Below are 25,687 nucleotides of genomic sequence, written 5' to 3'. Positions count from 1 at the left end.
ACACTGATTTGTTGATAGTTCCTCATTGTGGAATTTACTTTAACATTTAAGAGATATGATAAATCTTATCACATAAGCCAAGGACAGAAGAGCCTGGCGGGCTGTAGTCCATGGGGTTGCAGAGAGTCAGACACAACTTAGCAAATAAACAACAACAGCAATTACATAAGCACACAGTTGCGGTTAAATTTTCACACAAAATGAGAATATCCATGGGATTCTCCAGGCAAGAATACTGGAGTGGGTTGCCATTTCCTCCTCCAGGGGGTCTTCCCAACCCAGGAATTGTACCTGCATCTCCTGTGTCTCTTGCACTGCAGCAGTTTCTTTACCCGCTGACCCACCTGGGAAGTGCCCAAATTAGAATGAGTTAGTGTAAAAGAATGATGTCTTCCTTGCTCTGTCCTCCTACTCTTGGTAGGTGTGAGACCTCAGTGACCTTTTTGCTATCTTGCTTGGGTTTCATGACTTATTTTATTTACGGAAATAGGATTACATGCTCCAGCCTGCGTTGTTACTTTTTATCACATACAACATACCATGGACCACTATCCATGCCAGAACTTCCTGATCTATCTTTCTTTTTCTTTTCATTTTTTGGCCACCCACACAACTTGCAGGATCTTAGTTCCCCCATCAGGGATTGAACCAGTGCCCTGGGCAGTGAAAGTTCGGAGCTTTCACACTGGACTCCTTGGGAATTTCCTACCTTATTCTTTTTTTTTTTAACCTCACCATGCAGCATATAGGACTTCCCTTGTGGCTCAGAGGGTAAAGCATCTGCCTGCAATGAGGGAGACCTGGGTTCAATTCCTAGGTGTGGAATATCCCCTGGAGAAGAAAATGACAACCCACTCCAGTATTCTTGCCTGGAAAACCCCATGGACAGAGAAGCCTGGTGGGCTACAGTCCACGGAGTCTCAAAGAGTCAGATACAACTGAGTGACTTTTTTTCCTTTTCATGCAGCATATAGGATCTTAGTGCCACAGTGTACGTTAGTTGCTCAGTTGCGTCTGACTCTTTGAAACCCCCTTGATTGTAGTCGCCAGGCTCCTCTGTCCATGGAATTCTCCAGGTAAGGAAAACCAAGATTTTGGCTGACAACAAGAATACTGGAGGGGGTAGCCATTCCCTTCTCCAGGGAATCTTCCTGACCCAAGTATTGAACCTGGGTCTCCTGCATTGCAGGCAGATTAGTCCCCCAACCAGGAATCAAACCCGTGCCGTCTGCAGTAGAAGTACAGAGTATTCCAGAGACATCCCTACCTTATTCTGCATAAGTACCACCGGGCTTCCCAGGTGACCCTGGTAGTAAAGAACCCAACTGCCAATGCAGGAGACATAAGAGACTTGGGTTCAGTCCCTGGGTGGGGAAGATCCCCTGGAGGAGAGCTTGGCAACCCACTCTAGTATTCTTGCCTGGAATTCCCATGGACTGAGGACTGGTGGGCTATGGTCCATGGGGTTGCAAAGAGTCAAACACGATGAAGCGACTTTACACACACACATATGTACCACCAGTGGCTCAATGGTAAAGAATCTGCCTGCAATGCAGGAGACCCCTCCTAGCCCTGATTTGGGAAGATCCCCTGGAGAAGGAAATAGCAACGCACTCCAGTATTCTTGCCTGAAAAATCCCATGAACAGAGTAGCCTGGCAGGCTACATGGAATTGTAGAAGAGTTGTACATGACTAAGCAACATCAACCCTTGAAGGATGTTTAAATTCTTGACTTTTTACTCCTATGAGTGCTACAGTAAACATTCTTTTATGTGTATTGTTGAGTTGTATGTGAATATTCTTTCAGAATGGATTTCTGAAATTGTTTTTGGTGGATTGGTAGACAGATATCTTACATTTTGACAGGAATTGTCATATGTGACCAAAGTGAAGAGAAAGAGGTGGGCACGCATTTGAAAGGTATGGAGAAGAACACGCCAGGCTACGATATTTTGAAGGCAAAGGCCCTGAAGCAGAAGAGAGTTACAGGTTCCAGAGGTGAAGGAAGGTGCTGTGACTGGGTTTAGTGAGGAAGAAGTGACATAGGCTTGGCAAAGTTAAGTAGAGGCATTGGGAGTTTGCATTTTAAGTGCTATTTGGAGCCATTGAAGAGTATTAAACAAAAGTGGTTCTATTGAAGTGCTGTGCTTAGTCACTCAGTCGTGTCTGACTGTTTGTGACCTTGGACTGTAGGCTGCCAGGCTCTTCTGTCCACAGGGATACTCCAGGCAAGAATGCTGGAGTGGGTTGCCATGCCCTCCTCCAGGGGATCTTCCCAACCCAGGTCTCCCACATTGCAGGCGGATTCTTTACTGACTGAGCCACCGGGGAAGGCTCTATATGGATAGAGGTCTCTGATTACATGGTGCCTGGAGGCAATCACCTTAAAGTCAAAACCAGTCTTCAGGTTTAGGTCATTCATTGACACAAAGACAAAAAAAGACCCAAGGACTATGCGGGATATTCTGGAGATAGCATGAGTGAGTCAAGGTCTCAGTACTTTTCAATTAAATGACTCAGATGATGGCAGCAAAAGTTGATTGTGAATTGCAGAGAAGTCAGGGGGTCACTAAGCCTTTGATGTTTCCTGGCAGCTCAGAGCTCTAACCAGGCTGAGAGGGCCACGGGCTTTGGTATGGTTTGAAGGGAGCTTGAGAAAGGGGAGAGAAATTCCGTTGTACTAAGAAAGGGAAGGGAACCTGAAGTTGAGAAGATGGTGTGGTTCTCTGTATGATATTCTGGGGAAGAGAACAAAATATTTAAAGGCAGATGTTATGGGAGAGCACTTCCCTGGTGGCTTAGATGGTTATGGGAGAAGTTCCTGAGATTCTATGCAGTCCTCAAGCCAGACTGTCTAGAGGAGAGGCTTTCAAACATTTTTTTGCTCATGTCCCCTATGAAAAAATTTTTGAAAAAATGATTTATTATTTCGTATACTTTTTAAGTTGACATTAAAATTTTAAAACTTACTTAGCTAGAAAAATGTGATTTTTCTAAATATATATGCATATACACATGCATGTAATCTAAAAATATAGCTATTTCGTCAGTTTTAAAATTTGTCCAATATAATCTGAACCACCAGGGAGGCCCCAAGAATATTGGCATGGATAGCCATTCCCTTCTTCAGGGGATCCTCCTGACCCAGGGATCAAACCCTGATCTCTCACATTGCAGGCAGATTCTTTACTGTCTGAGTCACCAGGGAAGTCCTGTACATACATATACATAAGCATGTGACTTAATAATATAATTATTTCATCAGTTTTAAAACTTATCCAATATAATTGTATTTTTTTAAATTTTTTTAACTGTATATTTATCTGTACCATGATCCAAATAAAGTCTATACCTTATAATTGGTTGATATGCATATTAAGTTCATTAACTTAAAAGTTTCCCCTTCATCTCTATCTCTTTTTTGCCCTTGTAGTTTTCATTGGAATTGTTCTTTAAAAAAAAAGAAAAGCAATTGTTCTATAGTTTCTTACAGTCTAGAGTTTGCTGAATGCATCCCTCTGGTGTTTTATTTGACATGAGTTTTAGAAACTTGATTGGGTTCAAGTTTGATTTTTTTCTTTTTTTTTGGTACTGAAACTGTTTACCTCATCTTGGAACTTGAACCCGAGTGCCGGGATTCAAACCCACGAGGTCAGGACTCAAACCAGCCAAAACTTTGCTTGAGACTTGAACCCACATGAACCCAAAACCCAAGGACTTCCAACTGAGGTCACAGAGCTGCTTTCAGAACCTAGTGAAGCTCAGGTTCTTGATGTCTCATTGAAAGAAGAATTCAGTTGAGAGACAAACTGCTAGCTTTTATGGGCTGGGTAATTTCATAGGCTAATGAGTGGGAGGATTATTCCAAATATTTTGAGAAAGGGGAGGAGATTTCCAGGAATAGGGCCACTGCCCACTTTATGGTCTTTGATGGCTGGCCTTGGAACTGTCATGATGCCTCTGGATGTGTCATTTAGCTTGCTGACGTGTTGAGGGTATACTGAGGATCAAGGTCTTGTCAAAGTTGACTCATCAGCCATCTTGGACCCATTTGATTCAAATGAGTTTATATTACGTCCTCAGGCTATGACATCATTCCTGCAAAGGTTGTGCCCTGCTCCCTTCCCTCCTCTTTCAGTATCTCATTTTAAATCAAAATGCTTAATTTTTTTAACCTTATAAATAACATGAAGACAGGCCCATTCCACAAGAGCTTAGGCCTTTTACTACAAGTTTTCTGAGGCTCCCCTCCTTGCTTTGACCAACAGCCAAGGCCAAGACAAACTCTTCTTCATGCTTTCTTCTTCCAGTGCCAGGTTGTTGCTGTTTTGTTTTTTTTTTTTTCCTAATTCCTATTTCCCTAGGTTGTGTGCATGCTAAATCATTTCAGTTGTGTCTGACTCTGTGTGATCCTATGGACTATAGCCTGCTAGGCTCTTCTGTCTGTGAGATTCTCCAGGCAAGAATACTGGAGTGGGTTGCCATGCCCTTCTCCGGGGGATCTTCCCAACCCAGGGATTGAACTGGGGTCTCCTGTATTGCAGGCAGATTCTTTACCATTTGAGTCACTAAGGTATATGCTTTGTAAGTTCATTCATACTTAGTCGTTTCAGTTGAATCCAACTCTTTGCACCCCATGGACTGTAGACCGCCAAGCTCCCCTGTCCATGGAATTCTCCAGGCAAGAATACTGACATGTGTTGCTATAACTTCCTCCAGGGGATCTTCCTGACCCAGGGATCAAACCCAAGTCTCTTATGTCTCCTACATTGGCAGGTGGGTTATTTGCCACTAGTGCCACTTGGGAAACCAACCCTTTGTAAAGGTCCAACTTTAAAAGAGGTCTTTGATCTTACTCCTTGGTCTGGATTGCAATGTCTTTGTTCAGTTGTCTGCATGTGATCTGAACTCTAGGTACCTGGGTTAAGTGTATGCCATCTGGGCAGCTGATAGCTCTAGGTAGTGATTACCCTGTACTGCCTCTTGTCCCAAGATTCCCCCCCCCCTTTTTTTATTCGCTATTGTTGTTGCTTTGCTTCTTGTTGCGATCTCACCCATGCATAATAAAAAGTGGAACTGCTTGATATTGGAGGGTTTCAATATTTTTCAGTTGCCTTGTTTCTGGAAACCCTGAAATCAGACATAATCCTGCAGTTTTAGAATTATTATTTTAGTATTTATTTATTTGGCTGTGTCAGGTCTTAGTTGGGGCAAGCAGGATCTTCATTGCATCATGAGGGATGTTTCGTTGCAATGCACGGACTCTCTAGTTATGTCTCACAGGCTTCAGAGCACATGGGCTTCTGTTCTTGTGGCACAGGAGCTTAGCTGCTCCGCCACACGTGGGATCTTCATTCTACAACCAGTGATCGAACCCACATCCCCTGTATTGCAAGTCAGAGTCTTAACCACTGGACTGCCAGGGAAGTCTAAGAATTCTTTTTAATTATCCCTTGTCGAGAATTTTGAGCAGGAAGACTGGGATACTTGGTGGGGACTTTTCTTCCAGGAAATGGTGTTAAACTTGCCACCTTATGATGAGCAGGAAGTGGCCAGGTGAAGAGCAGGGAGAAGGCAGTGGTCTGGAGATGGGAAGGCCAGCAGAGAAAGCACTTGCAGCAAGTTTTCATGGCAGAGAGGGAAGACGCTGAGCAGGAGCAATGGCAGGGGACCCAGAATGGGCTGGAGGGAAAGACTTACTCTATCCGACCTAATCAGAGAGGCTAGGTGGTGGCAGTGAGATTCCCACTGCAATTTAAACCTTCGGTGTGTTTCACCACCTAGGCGCCCTTATTTTTACCAAGGTTGTGGGTATGCATGCATGCTCAGTTGTGTCCAACTCTTTGTGACCCCATGAATGGTAGTCTGCCAGGCTTCTCTGTCCATGGGATTCTTCAGGCAAGAATACCAGAGTGGGTAGCCATTCCCTTCTGCAGGGGATCTTCCTGACCCAGGGATGGAACTGAACCCATGTCTCCTGCATTGGCAGGTGAATTCTCACACACTGCACCACCTGGGAAGCCCTTACCAAGGTTACAGGAAGTATAAAGAACTAGCCCCCTCCCCGGCCACCCCCAGCAACTGATGCTATTCTCACCATACCAGTCAGAACTGTGGCTAGAGAACCTATCAAACTGCCCACAAGCTTCTGAACAAGCTCAGATTCATGCCTGAAGGATGGGACTCTCCTGTCCATTTAGTTAGAGCAAATGGGCTGGTGTGGGTGGCAAATACCACACCCTGGCATTACTTTTCTCAAATGCCTTGCTTTCCTTTTCTTGTGCTATTTGGGAGGCATTTTTCTAATCAGGAACCTCCAGCCCCAAAGTAGCTGAGGAAGCTTGGGTGGCTTCCCCTTGGGGGGCAGCTGTCTGGGAAACTAGCCAAGTTGCCTCTTGGTCTTGTGAGGGGAAGCCAGGGTACAGGTTGAGGCGAGGGGCTGAGCAGAGGGAGGGCTTGGCTCCCTTCGTGTGTCTGCCAATAGCCTTGTATTCTATACCTCTGTATGCAACTGTGTGTATACCTCTGCCACCAGTCATCTCTTTAGAATTAAGAATACAAGTTGAACAACTCCATGAAAAGTCATATACTTGTTGGTTAGCAACCTTGGAAGAACTCACTCAAATATACCTGAATAATATTTCTCCCTCTTTAGACACTGTGTTAGTAACCCTGGACTGTCAAAATGAAGTACCACAAACTGGGTGATATCAAACAACAGAAATGTCTTTTCACATACTTACAAGTCTGGGGGGTTTGAGTCCTAGAAAAGTTGTTGGCAGGTTTGGTTCTTCCTGAGAGCATTGAGGGAGACTCTATCCTATGTCCCCATCTTGGCTTCAGATCTTGCCAGCAATTCTTGTGGTTTGTCAGTTTACAGATGTATCACTCCCATCTCTGCTTCTGTCTTCACAAGGCATCTCCCTATGTCTGTCTTCACATGGCCATCTTTTTGTTGTTTTCTTTTGTTTGTTTGGTTTTTGTTGTTGTTGTTTTTGGTTTGGGCCATGCTGCAAGGCTTGTGGGAACTTAGTTCCCTGACCAGAGGTCAAACCTGTGGCACCCTCAGCAGTGAAAGCATGGAGTTAAATCAACCACTGTGTGTGTGAGTGATAAATTGCTTCAGTTGTGTCCAACTTTTTGTGACCCTATGGACTGAAGCACACAGGCCCCTCTATCACGGGATTCTCCAGGCAAGAATACTGGAATGGGTTGCCAGGTCCTCCTCCAGGGGATCTTCCCAATCAGGGATCAAACCCATGTCTCCTGTGGCTCCTGCATTGGCAGGGGTTTCTTTACCACCAGTGCCACCTGGGAAGCTCCTCTAGCCACTGTATCATCAGGGAATTCCCGGCCATCATCTTATAAGGGCACCGATTGTATTGGATCATGGGCCCACCTAATCCAGTAAGAATCCATTTTCATTTAACTAATGACCTCAGCAATAATTCTAGTTTCAAATAAACTCGCATTCTGAAGTGCTGTCTGGGTAAGACCTCAACTTTTTGGGGGGAAGGATACAATACAACTCATGACAGAGGGAGAAAATGCAAACAAAAGATCTATAACAACTGTGCTGAAAAATTTGATAATCTATTGCCTGCTATTATGAAACTCAGTCATATTCTAGGCCTCCATGTTTGAAGATTTAACAGTCCAAATTTCAAAAAGATAAAAGAAATTCTCCAGGTTTTCCTCACTATTCACATAGAGTCTCTGTTTTCCAGCATCAGAGTCCATGGGGATTTGGTCCTTACTGAGGATCTCATCTAAAGGGCTGGCTCAGCCGGGATTCTGGCAAGGAGATTTGAAGTTACAGGGAAGAGAGGAGAGAAAGTGGAGTCTTTTGGAATTTATTTTAGATTATGATATGAGATGGAGATATTATGATTATTCCAAATGGTTATCCAATTTATCCCTCTGCTCTTCATTGGGAATACATGTATAATATTCTGACTTAAGGACTTCCCAGGTGGCTCAGTGGTAAAGAATCTGCCTGCCAGTGTAGAAGCTAAAGATAGATGCAGGTTCAATCCTTGGGCCAGGAAGATTCCCTGGAGAAGGGAGTGGTAATCCACCCCAGAATTCTTACCGGGATAATCCCATGGACAAAGGAGCCTGGCAGGCTATAGTTCATGGGATAGAAAAAAAGTCATACATGACTGAGCACGCACATACGTGTTTTCCAAATGTGGTCTGTACTTCCCTGCCTCAAGGTTTTGCTGTTCCTGTCTGATTTTTCATTATTCTGATCTCCCAGAAACCTACTCTTCATCAAGACTCAATATCTCTGTGAAACCTCTTTCAGCTTCCCTGGAAGAGTTAATTTCCCTCTCTTCAAGCTTCCATAAAACTTTGCAGGTGCCTTTATTTATAATCACAGCATCTTGCATTATAATTATCTGCTTATAAAGTTGCTTTCCCCCAGGACACTTGAAGAAGCACACATTTGTTTTCTAGACTGAATAAAGTTGGGAAAGTTCTATTTGGATGATAGAGGATGATACTGTCATTCATCTGTGTATTCCTTCCTCTGCAGTTGAGTACCTGATATATAAACTGAGTAAGCTCACTAAGACACAAATGAGGGGACTTCCCTGGTGGTCCAGTGGCTAAGACTCCACACTCCCAATGCAGGGGGCCTGGGTTCAATCCCTGATCAGGGAACTAGATCCCACATGCCACAAGAAAGAGTTCATATGCCACAACTAAAAATCCAAAGTGTCACAAAGAAATAAAAGATACCAAGTGCTGCAACTAAGACCCAGTGCAGCCAAATAAATAAATATTGAGGGGGAAAAAAAAGATATGAATGAACAGACAAGGGAGCCCACTAGAACAAGAAGAGCTGGAACCAGAACTTAGATGGAGGACCATGGCTTTTCTGCCCCATAGGATGCCTTCCGATGCTGAGCTACACTTCAGGGACATGTCTCTAGGAATGTTTGCTGATAGCTCAAGCGGGGGACTTGATCAACTTGAAAAAATACCACTCTGCATCCTGTGGGTGCTCAGTTGCTTCAGTCAGGTCCAACTCTTTGGGACCTTATGGGCTGTAGCCCGCCAGGCTCCTTTGTCCATGGGATTCTCCAGGCAAGAATACTAGAGTGGGTTGTCATGCCCTTCTCCAGCGGATCTTCCCAACCCGAGGATCCAACCCGCATCTGCCTGCCTTCTCCTGCATTACAAGCAGATTTTTTACCCACTGAGCCCCCTGGGAAGACACTCTGAGCCTACAGTGCTCTACCCCACTATTCTGTAGCCCACACCTAGCGAGGCTTTCATCGATGGTCCTTGAGAAGAATCATGCCACCTAGAGGCCAGCGGAGGAACTCCTCTCCCTACGAAATTGTGCTTGGCTTGCATCCCTTCAGCCTCTAGTGAGACCTTCCCAGGCGCTGCCTGGGCTTGAGGCGGAGTCCTCTGGTTTGGAACTGCCCTGAGAGTTATGGGGGTCACACTGCAGAGGAAGAAGCTGAAAACCTCCTTCCTTTGCTTTCCATCGCGAAGTTCCAGCTCTGCCAGCTGCTTTTCTCTGATCCTCCCTCTCACCGAGAGAGCCTCCCAGAAGCCCCGGGTTGCCAGGCGGGGGAAACAAGGCAGCTTTATTTTGCATAATGCCTGGGGTCAAACGGGCCCTGAAAGGCGGCGGGGGAGGCGGCTGTCAGGACCCGGAATGCACACACCTGGACCTGGGAAGGCTCCTTTTGAATTCCTGCTGCTCCGCGGTCTCCTGGGGGCTTCCCTCTGGCGGTGGGTGGGAGTTTGGCAGCTGTGCCCCAGGGAGACGACTCCACCCGGACCGCCAAGTCTGCGGCCACCGGGGGAGAGGTGGGGCGCCTACCTATCTTTAGAGATCCCCCCAAGAGCCTTTCTCTGTCTCCCCACCTGCAGTTCCCACCCCTCCCCCACCCCAGACCCATGGGAAACAGAGCTTTCCAGAAAGAAAGGAATAGTTTGCAGACAGACTTCCTCAAGGGCTTACAGGATGGAAGGGACCGCAGAGTGTGTGAAGTCAGGCCCTTGGATCCTGTCAGGGATCTTGCCCATAGAGTCCCTCGCTCCCAAGCTGACAACGTGAGGCTGAACGCCAGAAAAGTTGAATGATGTTCCTAGCTTTCTAGCTGATTCGTGGGGGGCCAGCACTAGTATTTATTTCCTTTCTATAAACTGTTCTGTCAGGATTACAATAAGTCCCCTACACACGAAAGAGCTCTGTTTTGAGAGCATGTTTTTCTAAATGCAACACAGACTAGGTACCCAGCTAACACAATCGGCTGTATAGTACTGCACTGTCATAGGTTTACCGTACTTGTCACACAAATAATACGTCTTAAAAAAACACATATGACCCAGCAATACCACTTCTGGGCATACACACTGAGGAATCCAGATCTGAAAGAGACACGTGCACCCCAATGTTCATCGCAGCACTGTTTATAATAGCCAGGACATGGAAGCAACCTAGATGCCCATCAGCAGATGAATGGATAAGGAAGCTGTGGTACATATACACCATGGAATATTACTCAGCCGTTAAAAAGAATTCATTTGAATCAGTTCTAATGAGATGGATGAAACTGGAGCCCATTATACAGAGTGAAGTAAGTCAGAAAGATAAAGAACATTACAGTATACTAACACATATATACGGAATTTAGATAGATGGTGGCGATAACCCTATATGCAAAACAGAAAAAGAGACACAGAAATACAGAACAGACTTTTGAACTCTGGGGGAGAACGTGAGGGTGGGATGTTTTGAAAGAACAGCATGTATATTATCTATGGTGAAACGGACCACCAGCCCAGGTGGGATACATGAGTCAGGTGCTCGGGCCTGGTGCACTGGGAGGACCCTGAGGAGTCGGGTGGGGAGGGAGGTGGGAGGGGGGATCGGGATGGGGAATACATGTAACTATATGGCTGATTCATGTCAATGTATGACAAAACCCACTGAAATGTTGTAAAGTGATTGGCCTCCAACTAATAAAATAATATTAAAAAAAAAAAAAAAAAAAAAAAACACAAAAAATAAAATATTTTTAATCTTAGAGTGCAGTCCCTTAAAAAGTACCATAGTCCAGTACAACAGCTGGCATATAGGGGCTGACACTGAGTGAACAGGCAAGAAGAGTTGCTGACTGGAGGGAAAGGAGGTGGGAGATAGTAGAGCTGAAGGATCATCTGCAATAGGAGATGGAGGGCAAGCCTCAATTTCACTCACAGTTGATGCTGTTGGAATGCACACGTTTGCATCTTTGAAAGTTCACAACTTAAAGGTTCATATGTAGGGGACTTGATATTTCCTAACAGCAATCACTATTTTGGAAACTTCTCATGATAGGCTAGGGCTTCGCTGGTGACTCAGTGGTAAAAAAAATCCCCCTGCAATGCAGGAGACAGGAGGAAGTTTCCATACTTGCATCAGGAAGATCCCCTGGAGGAGGAAGCAGAAACCCACTCCAGTGTTCTTAACAGGAAAATCCCATAGACAGAGGAGCCTGGCGGATCTAAGTGACTAGATGGAAATGGTGTGATATTCTCTGATTGAAGCAGCCCCAGCTCCATCTGGAAGAAGATGTGGATTTCCCTGCCTCTCATCTAGATCATGGAGAAGGAAATGGCAACCCATTCCAGTATTCTTGCCTGGAGAATCCCAGGGACAGAGGAGCCTGGTGGGCTGCTGTCTATGGGGTCGCACAGGGTCGGACACGACTGAAGCGACTTAGCAGCAGCAGCAGTATCTGGACCTGCTGCTGCTCCAGGGAGGGAGGATCATGCGCTTGTTGACCCCAAGATAGCCAGCACTCAGACAGAAGGTAGCTAAAGTAAGAGTGAAAGATATACATTATGCAAATTTGAATCTCTAGTACAGTGAAGATCCTTCTAGAAAGTTCATCTTTTCTCTGTGAAGTGAGGACAAAGGGAATCTTATTCTCCTGGGACAGGGCAAGAAGAAGAGAGAGAGAGAGTTGTCATGCAGGGATCAAGAGTCCTTGGCAGAACCTGTGACAACAGTTCAAGAAGACCCCAAGGGTGGAGAAAACCAAGGAGGCCTGTAGGCCCCTCTGGGCCTGGACCACCATTCTTAGAAGTGGGGGAGGGTGTGTTTCACTACCACTGGGTCTAAAGAAGAAAGAGTCAAGGCTGTATTGTTTTCCCTTTATTTATTTTATTTTTTGTGTCATGTCAAGCAGCATGCAGGATCTTAGTTCCCCAACTAGGGATCAAGCCTATGCCCTCTACATTGGGAGCATGGAGTCTTAACCACTGAACCGCCAGGGAAGTCTCAAGGCTGTGTATTTTAACAAGGACTGGTATAGAATGGGAGAACAAATGAGGAGAGCCAGCAAAAAGAGAGAGGGAAGGAGGGGAGGCGGAGACAGGATGGTCATGGATCCTCACCAGACCTCTCATTAGAGGAGCATGTCTTTGAACTTGTGAGATGTGGTGAGCAGGTTGGGGATGGCAGTGTTGAACATTACAGGGAAGGTCCCTCACTAAAGCAGGGAAGGGAGGGACTTGCCTGTGGCTGAACATGGGCCTCCCTCTGGGGATGTAGGAGAGCCTGGGCTATAGCTGTGGTTCCCAGGCCAGTTCAGTGTCCAGCTGTGTCCAGCTGGGATGTGTATGCTCCACCTTGACACCAGGGGAAGACATCATGGATGAGCAATTTCACCTAAAAAGTGATGCTAGACCTTTCCCATCTGTGGAAGGCTTCTGAATGAACAGCAATGTGACAAACCACAGGAGCTCCAAGGATGCAGACAGAAGTGAGCAAAGTGATCACTTTAATTCCAGAAGCAGAAACCTTTCCATGTGTCTTCTGAGCCCCAGTGGGTACTTGGTCAAGGGGCAGCTTGAGGTTTCCATGGCTCTCATGAAGAGAAGAGGGCTCACAGAGGGCCAGGGGGTGCTATCTGGAAATTGCCCAGACTGCAGATTCATGAGCAAACATGTTAGTTGAAGCCATTCAATTTTAAAGTGGCTTGTTGCATGTGCTATGCTCAGTCGCTTCAATCTTGTTGACTCTTTGTGACCCCATGGACTGCAGACAACCAGGCTCCTCTGTCCATGGGATTTCCCAGGCAAGAATATTGGAGTGGGTTGCCATTTCCTTACAATATCAGATAATTGGAACACACCCTTGTTCCTTAACCTCTTTTAATATTTTCATTAACCATCCCTAATGGGACTCTCTGGGCAAGAATATTGGAGTGGGTTGCCATACCCTTCTCCAGGGGATCTTCCTGATCCAGGGACCAAATCTACCTCTCCTACATCAGCAGATAGGTTCTTTACCACTAGTACCATCTGGGAAACCCAAGCTTAGTAGCTTAAAACAATACACATTATTGTCTTAGAGTTCTAGAGGTCAGAAGTCAGAGATGGGTCCTGCTGGGTAAGATCTAGATGTGGGCAGAGCTGAGCTCCTTTCTAGAAGCTCTTTTCGATAATTCATTGCCTTGACTTTTCCAGCTTCTAGAGTCCACAGTTCCTTGGTTTGTGGCCCCCTTTTTCATCTTCAAAGCCAGGAATGGCAGATTGAGTCCTTCCAGTGTTGCCATTTCTCAGGTTCTTCTGTCATCACATCTCCCTCTGACTACAGGCAGAAAAAGTTCTCTGCTTTGAAGGACTCACACAATTAGGTTGGGTCCATGTCTTATTCGGACTTCCCAGGTAGTACCAATGGTCAAGAACCTGCCTGTCAGTGCAAAAGATGTAAGAGATGCTAATTTGATCCCTGAGTCAGGAAGAACCCCTGGAGGAGGGCATGGCAACCCACTCCAGTATTCTTGCCTGAATCCCATGGACAGAAGAGCCTGGTGGGCTACAGTTCATAGGGTCGCTCAGAGTCAGACATGGCTAAAGCAACTTAGCACGCATGTCTTATTCCCTTCAGGCTGCTGTAACAGAATACCACAGACTGGGTGACTTATAAAGAACAGAAATCTACTTCTCACAGTTTGGGAGGCTCAAAGTTTGAGAACAGGTTACAGGCATGATTAGGATTGGGTGGGGACACTCTCCCATGTCAAAGACTTCTCATGGTCTCTTCACATGGAGTAAGGGGTTAGGGAGTTCTCTGGGCTCTCTTTTATCTTTAATTAAATTAAATTTATTTATTTATTGGCTGCACCATATGGCATGTGGGATCTTATTTCCCCAACCAGAGATTGAACCTGCACCCCCTGCAGTGGTAGCATGCAGTCTTAACCATGGAACCACCAAGGAGATCCTTGGGCTGTTTTATAAGGAGGCGCATTCCATTCATGAGGGTAGAGCCAAAGGCTTTACCCTCTAATACTATCATCTTGGGCAGGAGATTTCAACATAGGAATTTAGTGGGGTGAGGGAACACAAACATTTACACCATAGCAGCCCTCCTGCACGGAGAAGGCAATGGCAACCCACTCCAATACTCTTGCCTGGATAATCCCATGGACAGAGGAGCCTGGTAGACTGCAGTCCATGGGGTCCCTAAGAGTTGGACACGACTGAGCGACTTCACTTTCTCTTTTCTCTTTCATTCATTGGAAAAGGAAATGGCAACCCACTCCAGTGTTCTTGCCTGGAGAATCCCAGGGATGGCAGAGCCTGGTGGGCTGCCATCTATGGGGTTGCACAGAATCGGACACGACTGAAGCGACTTAGCAGCAGCAGCAGCAGCAGCCCTCCTGCATAATCCAGGAAAATCTCCCCTTATACCCTTAACGTATAACATGTGCAAAGTTCCTTTTGCCATGAAAAGTAAGATACTCACAAGATCCATCAATTACAATATGGGCATCTCAGCAGTTCTTTATATTAAATTCCCCCTGCTGAAATAGCTGGTATGGTTTCTGGTTTCTCACTGAAACTTGATTGATTCAGAAGTGTTCTAGGAAACATATTTTCAAAGATGTGATGTTGTTTTGGTTTTATCCTTGAACTTGAATGCAGTGCCATGGTCCTTGCCAATGAGAAATGAGATGACAGTAATTTATGGCATGTAGTGGTAATGCCTTATTCATACTGTTCATGGGTTTCTCAAGGCAAGAATACTAAAGTGGCTTGCCATTCCTTTCTCCAGGAGAGTGAAAAAGTTGGCTTAAAACTCTACATTCAGAAAACTAAGATCATGGCATCTGTTCCCATCACTTCATGACAAATAGATGGGGAAACAGTTGAAATAGTGACAGACAGACTTTGTATTTTTGGGCTCCAAAATCACTGCAGATGGTGACTGCAGCCATGAAATTAAAAGATGCTTGCTCCTTGGAAGAAAAGCTATGATCAACCTAGACAGCATATTAAAAAGTATAGACATTACTTTGCCAACAAATGTCCATCTAGGCAAAGCTATGGCTTTTCCAGTAGTCATGTATGGATGTGAGAGTTGGACTATAAAGAAAGCTGAGCGCTGAAGAATTGATGGTTTTGCATTGTGGTGCTGGAGAAGACTCTTGAGACTCCCTTGGACTGCAAGGAGATTCAGCCAGTTCCTCCTAAAGGAAATCATCTTGAATATTCATTGGAAGGACTGATGCTGAAGCTGAAACTCCAATACTTTGGCCACCTGATGTGAAGAACTGACTCATTTGAAAAGACCCTGATGCTGGGAAAGATTGAAGACAGGAGGAGAAGGGGACAACAGAGGATGAGATAGTTGGATAGCATCACTGACTTAATGGACATGAGTTTGAGCAAGCTCCGGGAGTTGGTGATAGACAGGGGAGCCTGGCGTGCTGCAGTCCACCAAGTCTCAAAGAGTTGGACATGACTGAGCAACTGAACAGACTGATTGAGTGGTAATGCAAATAATCCAACTGAAGGGTATCGTTATAATGTGCTGCTGACATTTATCACACATATATAATAGCACACAGTTATGGTAGTAGTCATGGTTTCAAGGACTGTGGGGTAAGATGCTTGCTTCTGAGTATACTAGAGTGCTTGTGTGTGTGTGCTAAGTCACTTCAGTCATGTCCAGCTCTTTGCAACTCTGTGGACCATAGCTGGACAGGCCCCCCTGTCCATGGAATCTTCCAGGCAAGAATACTGCAGTGGGTTGCCACAGGAAAAGAATAATAGGTTTACATCTATACATTCTCTGTTCAAGTTATAGTCAGAGAACTAGACCATTTCTGTGGCAGACTTAAAAGAGTATCATTTCTTGCAATCACAGGATGGACTTCTCTGAAACTGTTTGTATTTGGTTTGTAGAATCATTATGTAAGTATAAGTCACAGCTTAACTACCTGTTTTGTACGAATGTGAGGGTATTGGTTATGGAGGGGTAGGACTCTCATTTTGGAAAGGGGATATCTGGATAGAGTAAGAGGAAGCTGAGAATCTTGAACTTCTGAATCCTCCCTGGCAGTCGAAATGATCTGCCCTTTCATGGCTGAAAATAATTGCTTATTCTTGCTTGTAGATCTTATAACAATCACAGAATCCACCCCAATTATCTTTTGTTTTCTCCTGCCGTGACTAGGGTCAGATCTCTGTCTGCTCCTGAGCAACAAATACCAAGTTTGACTCATTAAATTTATAACTCCAAAAACTTGCGAGAGTTTGTAAATTAAAATCAGTAAAAACCTGGGGTGGGAGTGGATTCTAAGGAATTGACTCTAAATTTAGATCAGGTCAAAACTGATATGAGGGAATATACCAGAGGTTTCATATTTAACATATTAGCTTGTGTATCTGGAAGTGGTTCTAACAGTTCACTTACTTAAGTCATTGAAATTTGGATTCAACAAGAGCTCTTCCAATGAGTTTGAGATTCCAGAATTTCCATGGCATAAGGCCGAGTGCAATATAAAGAGGATGAGAATGTCAGACTAGTTTTGTCATGATCTGCATAAACCCAGCCCCACCACCTCCTTCTACCTTCTCCTAGAAGGCCCAGAGAACACCATCTTCATTATGAAACTGAGAAATAGATTCATGAGAGCAGTACCAGTATTCTTTTAACTTGGTAGTAGGTATGACAATGGAATTTGCCACCACTGAAATTTCAGTAAGGTGATGGGATGTGCATGTAAAAGATGCCAAGTGGCAGCCTTTAACTACCAGAGATGAGATTGGCGCATTGATAATAAGGGCAACCAAGGGTGGGGTGATGATCATAGTATTTTGACCCTTCATGTTCTCTGATTACAGTATCTGTATTAGTCTGGTTCTTCCATAGAAATGGAACAGGATAGATAGATGGATAGATAAGTTAGATAGTTATTTATCTATTTTTTAATATTTTATTTTTAAATTCATTCTTTATTTATTTGGTGGTACTGGGTCTTAGTTGCAGCATGCATGATCTTTAGTTGCAGCGTGTGGGATCTAGTTCCCCGACCAGGGATGGAACCTGGGCTCCCTGCACTGTGAGCTCAGAATCTTAGCCACTGGGCTACCGGAGATGTCCTTATTTATTCATTTATTATACGGAACTGGCTTATGGGACCATGGAGGCTGAGAAGCCCTAAAAAGATCTGCAGTGGGCAAGTTGGAGACTCAGGAGAGCCGGTGGTGTGGTGCCTGTCCAGGTCCACAGGTCTGAGAACCAGGAAACCTGATGCTCATGTAAATTCCAGTCCAAGTCTGAGACTGAAGATGGAAGAGACATGTCTCAGCTCAAAAAGAGTCAAGCAGAGAGAGCAAATTCTCTCTTACTCAGTCTTTTTATTCCAATCCTGGGGTGGATTGGATTAGGGCCATCCACGCTGGTGAGGGTAATCTGTTTTTACTCAGTCTGCCAGTTCTGGTTTCAACCCCGTAAGAAACAGCCTTGCAGACTCAGAATGATATGCAACCTCTTATCTGGGCATATTGTAGTCCAGTCAGGTTGAAAGATAACATTAATCATCACAGTATTCCTAGGGATGAAATAGATGAACAGTCTACTAAAATATTACTTAATCTATGAAACAGGGAAAATTCCAGGCCTGCAATAACAAACAGAAGAGGTAGGAATTGTTTTAATAACAGCAGGGGAGTCTAGTTTGCAGTTTTCCAACACTTGCAGAACCAAAATGTAAAATGCCCACTTTGGAAACACCAGCATCAGTGGGCTGGTACCCCACCTAAAGGTTTAGTTTCCCCATTCACGGGGACGCTCCTTTGAACTCAAAGACACTAGCACCAAATGAGCCATTCTTAGAGCTTTGAGCTTCAGCTAAAGTAGTCTCAGAAAATAAACTCTCAGAGATGCCATTTGGGGACTGGTAAAGGAAACTAACTATCCTTCAGTTTCTTGCCAGTGGGGAAAATGAGATGCTAGCGTTGAACATATAGTAGCATCATGATTAATCAAGTTATCACTTGTGTTAGATTATGATGAAGCACCTACTGAAGACTTCCCCAATGGGATTTTCTGCCATTTATTAAAATGGTTATAAAACCGAGAAAAAGGAATTATTCAGAACTTTTGAGGAATACTAGGTACTGGATCTGAATTTACATTAATTTCTGGATACTCAAAATGCTACTGTGTCACCAATGAAATGGGGGTTACTGGTGGTCTGGTGATATATGGAATCTTAGGTGAATTTCAGATCACTTGGGGCCCAATAGATCCATGAGTCAGTTATACAGTTATTTCCCCATTTCATGAATATTAATTGGATACGCATACTTATTAACTGGAAGAATACCAGTCTTGGCTGTTTGACCCATGGAGTAACCAGCATGTTGAGTGGAAGGATCAAATGGAAGCCACTGGAACTTCCTTTATGACCAGGATAGTAACATAAAAACAATACCTTATCCCTGAGGGAATTGTGGGCTTAAAAGACTCAGGGCTGGTAAAATCCCATTTGACTTTCCCATTGCCCATGCAGAAGGCAGGTGGATGCTGCAGAATGACTGTGGATTATCAAAAATTTTATCACATAGTGATTTCCACTGTGTATCTGAAATCTACATATAGGAACTTTACTAGAAAAATAATCAACACTGCTCCTGGTAGCAGGTCTGTAGCTATTGATAGGACAAATACTTTTTTCTCCAACTCCAATGTACAAGGCTTCCATGGTGGCTCAGATGGTAAAGAATCTGCCTGCAATGCAGGAGACCTGGGTTCGATCCCTGGGTCAGGAAGATCCCCTGGAGAAGGGAATGGCAACCCACTCCAGTATTCTTGCCTAGAGAATTTCACGGACGGAGGAGCCTGGAGGGTTCCGGGCTCCCAGTCCATGGGGTCACAAAGAGTCAGACACAACTGAGTGACTAACACACAACCAGCAGTTGGCTTTTTCCATAAGCTGTTAGCCCTAGTTGCAATGAACCACTGTGCTATCCACCCCCACTTGGACCTGCAGTCATCTTTAAATGTTCTGGCTTTTAAGAGATCAGACACTCTCCAACCTACCTCCATTCGCCCCATTGCACCTCATCACAGACTCTCAATTCCTAACAAAGTCTCCTTCTGCAAGTTCCCAGGGAATGAAGACACAAAGTAAATAGAAGCTGCTTGTCTATGCCCTGTGTCATACTCCATTTCCCCCGATTTCTGCCATTAAAGCTGCATCAGAGTGAATGAACTAAACTCTGAGTTCGAGCATAGGTTGTTTTGGCTCTGACAGTTGCAATTTGAAACCTTACCTAAAAGATCAGGGCACACAAGAAAGCCTGTGAGTTTCTTTTCTCTGTCAAGAATTATCCTCTTTGGTAATTGTAGTTGTTCAAGTGAACTTAATAATGAGATAATAACTAGATACATCCGTTTTACTTTGTATTGGAGATATGAGCAAGGAGATCTATGTCAGTTGGTCTATCAATCAACAGGGAAGTGTTAGGGAAGTTAGGGGGAGAAAAAGAAAAATCTTCAAATTCTGCTTCAAAACCAGGGCATCAGAATTTCCTGGGCCAACAAGATGGTTACATGAAAGTAAGTTTTAAAACTTGAATAATTTGGATGAAAGTGGATGCTTTACAAGGCTTCCTGGGATTGATTTACTGTTTTTCAATTTTATTTTAAAAAATATTTATTTATTTGACTGTGTCAAGTCTTAGTTGTGGCATGCAGAATTTGTGGTGCACGAGCTCAAGAGTTGCCCTGCAGCACGTGGGATATTTTAGGACCTGGAATCGAACCCTCATTCCCTGTATTGGAAGACAGATTCTTAACCACTGTACCACCAGGGAAGTCCTGTTGGGGGTGATTTAAATGTCCCTGCCTTGGGGGAACTTGTACTTTGCTAGGTACAATTAGTGCCCTGTATAAGGGAGCCTGAGGGAGTGCACACGCCCCAGCTATTCCTGAAATCTCCACCCTTTCCCCAGTTTCTTATGACACACCTGTCTGTTACTCCATAAAGGTCCTCCACTTTCCTGCCTTCTGGGAGAAAGTGTCTTTAGAGCCTGAGTTCTTCATTCTTCATTCCTTGATCAACAAATGAAGTTGCTGATCTGCTTTGCCAAACCTTGTTGTTGTTCAGTTGCTAAGTCATGTCCAACTCTTTGTGATCCCATAGACTGCAGCACACCAGGCTTCTCTGTCCATCACCAACTCCCAGAGCTTGCTCAAACTCATATCCATTGAGTTGGTGATGCCATCCAACCATTTCATCCTCTGTCATCCCCTTCTCCTCTTGCCTTCAATTTTCCCTAGCATCAGGGTCCTTTCAAATGAGTCAGTTCTTTGCATCAGGTGGTCAAAGTATTGGAGCTTCAGCTTCAGTGCCAGACCTTCCAATGAATAGGGTTGATTTCCTTTAGGATTGACTGGTTTGATCTCATTGCTGTTCAAGGGACTCTCAAGAGTCTTCTCCAGCACCACAGTTAGAAAGCATCGATTCATTGGCACTCAGCCTTCTTTATGGTCTCATCTTTACATGATTACTGGAAAAACCATGGCTCTGACTATACAGTCCTCTGTTGGCAAAGCGATATCTCTGCTTTTTAACACACTGTCTAGGTTTGTCATAGCTTTTCTTCCCAGGAGCAAGTGTCTTTTAATTTCATAGGGGCAGTCACCATAGTGATTTTGGAGCCCAAGAAAATGAAGTCTGCCACTGTTGCCAAATCTGGTCTTATTCAGTGACATGATTGGCACTCAGCAAAGGAAGGACCAACTAGGGTCCACCTGATATGAGACATTTCTCAAAGAATCTGTGAGACTTAAAGAACAAAGTGTGGGGGAAAAAAAGCACAAAGTGATGATTACCAAAGGGAAAAGAGGAGGGAGAGGGTGAAATTAGGAGATTGGGATTAACACATGCACACCGTTATATATAAAATATTCAACAAGAACCTACTGTGTAGCACAGGGAACTCTACTCAACACTCTGCGATAACCATGTGGGAAAAGAATCTGAAAAACAATAGTTACATGTATATGTATAATCGAATCACTTTGCCGCATACATGAAACTAATGGAACATTGTAAATTAGCTCTGTGCTCTGTGTGCTTAGTCACTCAGTCATGTCTGAGCTCTTTTCGACCCCAGGGACTATAGCCTGCCAGGCTCCTCTGTCCATGGGAATTTTCCAGGCAAGAATACCAGAGTGGTTCACCATGCCCTCCTCCAGGGGATCTTCCCAACTCAGGGATAAAACCCAGGTCTCCTGCATTGCAGGTGGATTCTTTACCAGCTGAGCTACTAGGGAAGCCCTGTAAATCAACTCTACTCTGGTATAAAATAAAATTTATAAAAAGAAAGTTGCCTACCATCAAAGACACCACAGGAAACTCCACCTAGAATCATAGACTTCACATCACCTATCACATCTTTTCATTTGGACTTCAAGGAAAAGAGGCCAAGAGAGGTGAGTAACCATCACCTCTATCTAGTTCACACAGCTTGCTAGAGCCTCAACCCCAATCACTGGATGAGTGGTGCAGGATTCATCATGGTAAATTTTCCCAATCAGAGAAAGATTAAACTTCCAGCAATAAGGAAAATTCTGAAGAAGGCTTGAAAGGAGGAAATGAATGTGGATAGTTGGAAGGCAAGACAGGCCTAAGGAAGGTAAAGATGGAAGGGAGAAGTAAAGGCAATTCCCACCCCACCCCTAACTCTATAACTCTGATGGATTTTCCCAAAGAAGGCAGACTTTACCTCCAGGCTTTCTGGAAAAATGGGAAGGTAACATCTGGTGAGGGACAAAAATAGAAAGTATTATTGGGCTTTTGAGGCTGCTTACTTAAAAGAAGAGCATAAATCATTCCTTTGCCCAGAGCCCTTATCTGTTCTTTATGCCTTTGACTGTGGGTGTATAGTGGGTGGGGACAGAGAAGTGGGTGGTGAGGAAGTTTCTCCTCAGTGGAAATCCCCTGGTGGTCATGCATCCATTGGAGGGAAATGGGGGGTTGTATCCATAGTATGTATGTAGGGGAAACTCTCCAGAGAATAACAGAAAAACAGACTTGAATGAGCCACAGGGAGCGGATAAAGACAGACAGATGCTGGCTGATACAGTAATAGAAACACAAGAAAAGGAGAAGAAAGGAAGGTGATGGGGCCTATCATAGTCCAAGTTCATCTTACATGCCTCCTTGAGGCTTTTTGTGACCCTTTGAGGGTGTTTTTTTTTTTTCTTTTTCTAAAAAGAACCATTATATATTTATAAATCTGTATGCTTCCCTGGTGGCTCAGTGGTAAAAGAATCTGCCTGCAATGCGGGAAACATGGGTTCAATCCCTGAGTGGAGAAAACCCCCTTGAGAAGGAAATGGCAACATGGCAACTCACTCCAATATTCTTGCCTGGGAAATCCCATGGGCAGAGAAGCCTGGTGAGCTATAGTCCCTGGGGTTGCAAGAGTCAGACACAACTTAGTGACTGAACCATTAGTACCATATTTATATACATATACATATATATATATATATTTCTTTATTTACTTGGCTGCTCCAGGTCTCAGTAGTAGCATGTGGGATCTAGTTCCCCAACCCAGGGTCAAACCTTGGGTGCCTGCATTGAAGACTCTGAGTCTTAGCCAATGGATCATCAGAGAAGTCCCAACCCTTCAGCTGTTAACACCCTAGCACAGTACTTTCATAACACCTGGGGCTTGGTCTCTCTCTGTGTCCAGTGCTTATGATGAGATGCCTCCTAGGGATTCAGTTGAGAACTTGAAAAGGGACTGGCAGGAGGTGTCAGAGGACCTCTGGTAATCCTTGGTTAGCTACTCATAATCAATGGAGACCCCCAAAATCCCCTATATCTTGGTTTCTCCCCCCAGGCTGGAAACCTGTATTCTCATTCACCTTTTTTTGTAAACTTATTATTTTTAAATTTTTGTATCATTTCAACAGATGCATTTATTATGAAAATCGAGCTTTTAGGAAGATGTTTCTCATTGTATGTATTCTAAAAAGTCACATTGAACCCACAGTTTGATAATTAATTTTTCTGGTTGAAAATATTAAAAATAGTAATATTGAGTTGATAGTGTTGATGTCAACTTGGGTGACTAGGGAGCAAAGGGGTTCTGTAAGTGTCTGCCCTACCAGAATAAGTAATTCTATCAGCAACATGGGAACAAAAGCTTTAGACCTCTTTTATCTGAGCAGCATATTTTCTTTTTTTTAAACTTTTTATTTTATATTGGGGTATTGTTGATTAGAGACTTTCCTCGTGACTCAGATGTTAAAGCGTCTGCCTACAATGTGGGAGACCTGGGTTCAATCCCTGGGTCAGGAAGATCCCCTGGAGAAGGAAATGGCAGTTTCAGGGGTACAGTAAAATGATCAGTTACATATATACATGTATCAATTCTTTTTCAAATTCTTTTTCCCATTTAGATGGTTATATAATATTGAGCAGAGATCCCCATGCCATATAGTAGGTCTTTATTAGTTATCCATTTTGTTTTTCATTTTTTAAGCTTTTTATTTTATATCGGCATATAGTTGATTAACCATATCATGATAGCTTCAGGTACGCAGCAGAGTGACTCAGCCATACAAATACATGTTTGCATTCTCCCCCAAATTCTCCTCCCATCCAGGCTGCCACACAATATTGAGCAGATTTCCCTGGGCTATACAGTAGGTCCTTTTTGGTTATCCATTTTAAATACAGCAGTGTGTACATGTCAGCTCCAACCCCCCTAACTCACGCACCTTTGCTGTCCAGCCCCATCCCCCTGTGAGCAGATAGGCTAATGAGATTTTCTTTTAATGTGCCTCCCCCTTAGTCAGCACAAAGACCTGTATTCTGTTCAACTGATATCCTGCTCCTCTCTCTACAGTCAACATTTCTTTAGCCTTAATCCCTTAAAACCCCCTTAAACAACTCAAAAGCAGTAAAGAGATAGTTCTTGGTTACATTTCTCCCTTCTGCTTTGTTCTTCCTAAACCTGTTCTCAGATTGCAGGCCAGAAGGTCTTTGTGTGAATGTTGACTCATCTCGTTCATTCTAATGAGATCACCGACAGCATAAACGGCGGCTGGCTGCTCCTGGGCTGGGTGTTGGGTAACAGAGCTGTCTGGCTATGGAGCTGGGCTTCCTGGAGGAGAAGAAAGGGAGGGGGACCACCTGGGACTTTGCAGCATCAATAACTCCCAGGGGCCTAAATGTGTGCTCACTGGATACTGCAGGACTGCTCGTCCCCACGCAACAGGATCTCTTCTGTCCACCCTGAAGCCCCCAAACACCTACACCTGTAGTGAAATCAGCAACCTGCCTTGCCTCTCAGCTTCCTGGGGTTTGTATAATATCCTCATGTGAAAATACACATGAAACTCATTATACTGTTAACTTTAATTGGGTTTCTTTTTTATTTATTATTTATTTATTTTTTGAGGGGTTTCTTAGCACACAGACATTTGATAGAAATTAGCTAGGAAAGACAGATTTTAATGAAGAAAATAAATAAGGCTTTAGAATATCAAAGGAAGACAAGCCTTGGTCAGGTGAAGGAATAGAAAATCCAGCATGCAGTTTATGGATACCTGGGTTAGGATGCATGCTAGTGAATGGTGAATTTGGACAAAGCCCACTGACTCTTTGAACTTAGGTAGTCATTGTTCAGTCGCTAAGTTGTGTTTGACTCTCTGTTACCCCATGGACTGCAGCATGCCAGTCTCCCCTGGTACCTCATCTATAAAAAGAGGAAAATAGAACGTTGGTAGGTTAAATGATATTGGTAGATACAGACAAACAACAAAAAATTGAAAGGGTCAATTAAAAAAAATAATTTTGTTTATTTGTTTATTTAATCTGTGCTGGCTCTTTGTTGCCGTGAGGGCTTTTCTCTAGTTGTGGTACCCAGTCCTCTCATCGTGCTGGCTACTATTGTTGCAGAGCACAGCCTCTAGGGTGCTCAGGCCTCAGCCGCTGCGGCTCCTGGGATCAGTAACTGTGACTCCCAGGATCTGGAGCACAGACTCAATAGTCGTGGTGCATGGGCTTAGTTGCTCTGCGGCATGTGGAATCCTCCTGAACCAGGGATCGAACCCATGTCTCCTGCATTGCCAGGTAGATTCTTTGCCACTGAGCCACCAGGGAAGCCCAAAATGGGGCAATATTTTGACCGTTTAACAGTAACTGAGAGACCAGAATAGGAAGCAAATATGAAGGAATGTTACTGCCTGGATGTCTTGTGTGTGCGTGCAGGAGTGTACACTGTTAAATTAACTATAATCTTGCCACAGAGATAAGCAACTGTGGGGACACAGAGGGAAGTTGGAGTGGGGTGGCAGTGAAAGGGAAGCACAAAATTCTAGCCAAATTAGCAAGTAAAGGTAATAAA

The sequence above is a fragment of the Muntiacus reevesi genome, chromosome 3, assembly GCF_963930625.1.
Source record: "Muntiacus reevesi chromosome 3, mMunRee1.1, whole genome shotgun sequence".
Classification (NCBI taxonomy): domain Eukaryota; kingdom Metazoa; phylum Chordata; class Mammalia; order Artiodactyla; family Cervidae; genus Muntiacus; species Muntiacus reevesi.
Note: the sequence above shows the minus strand (reverse complement) of the source record.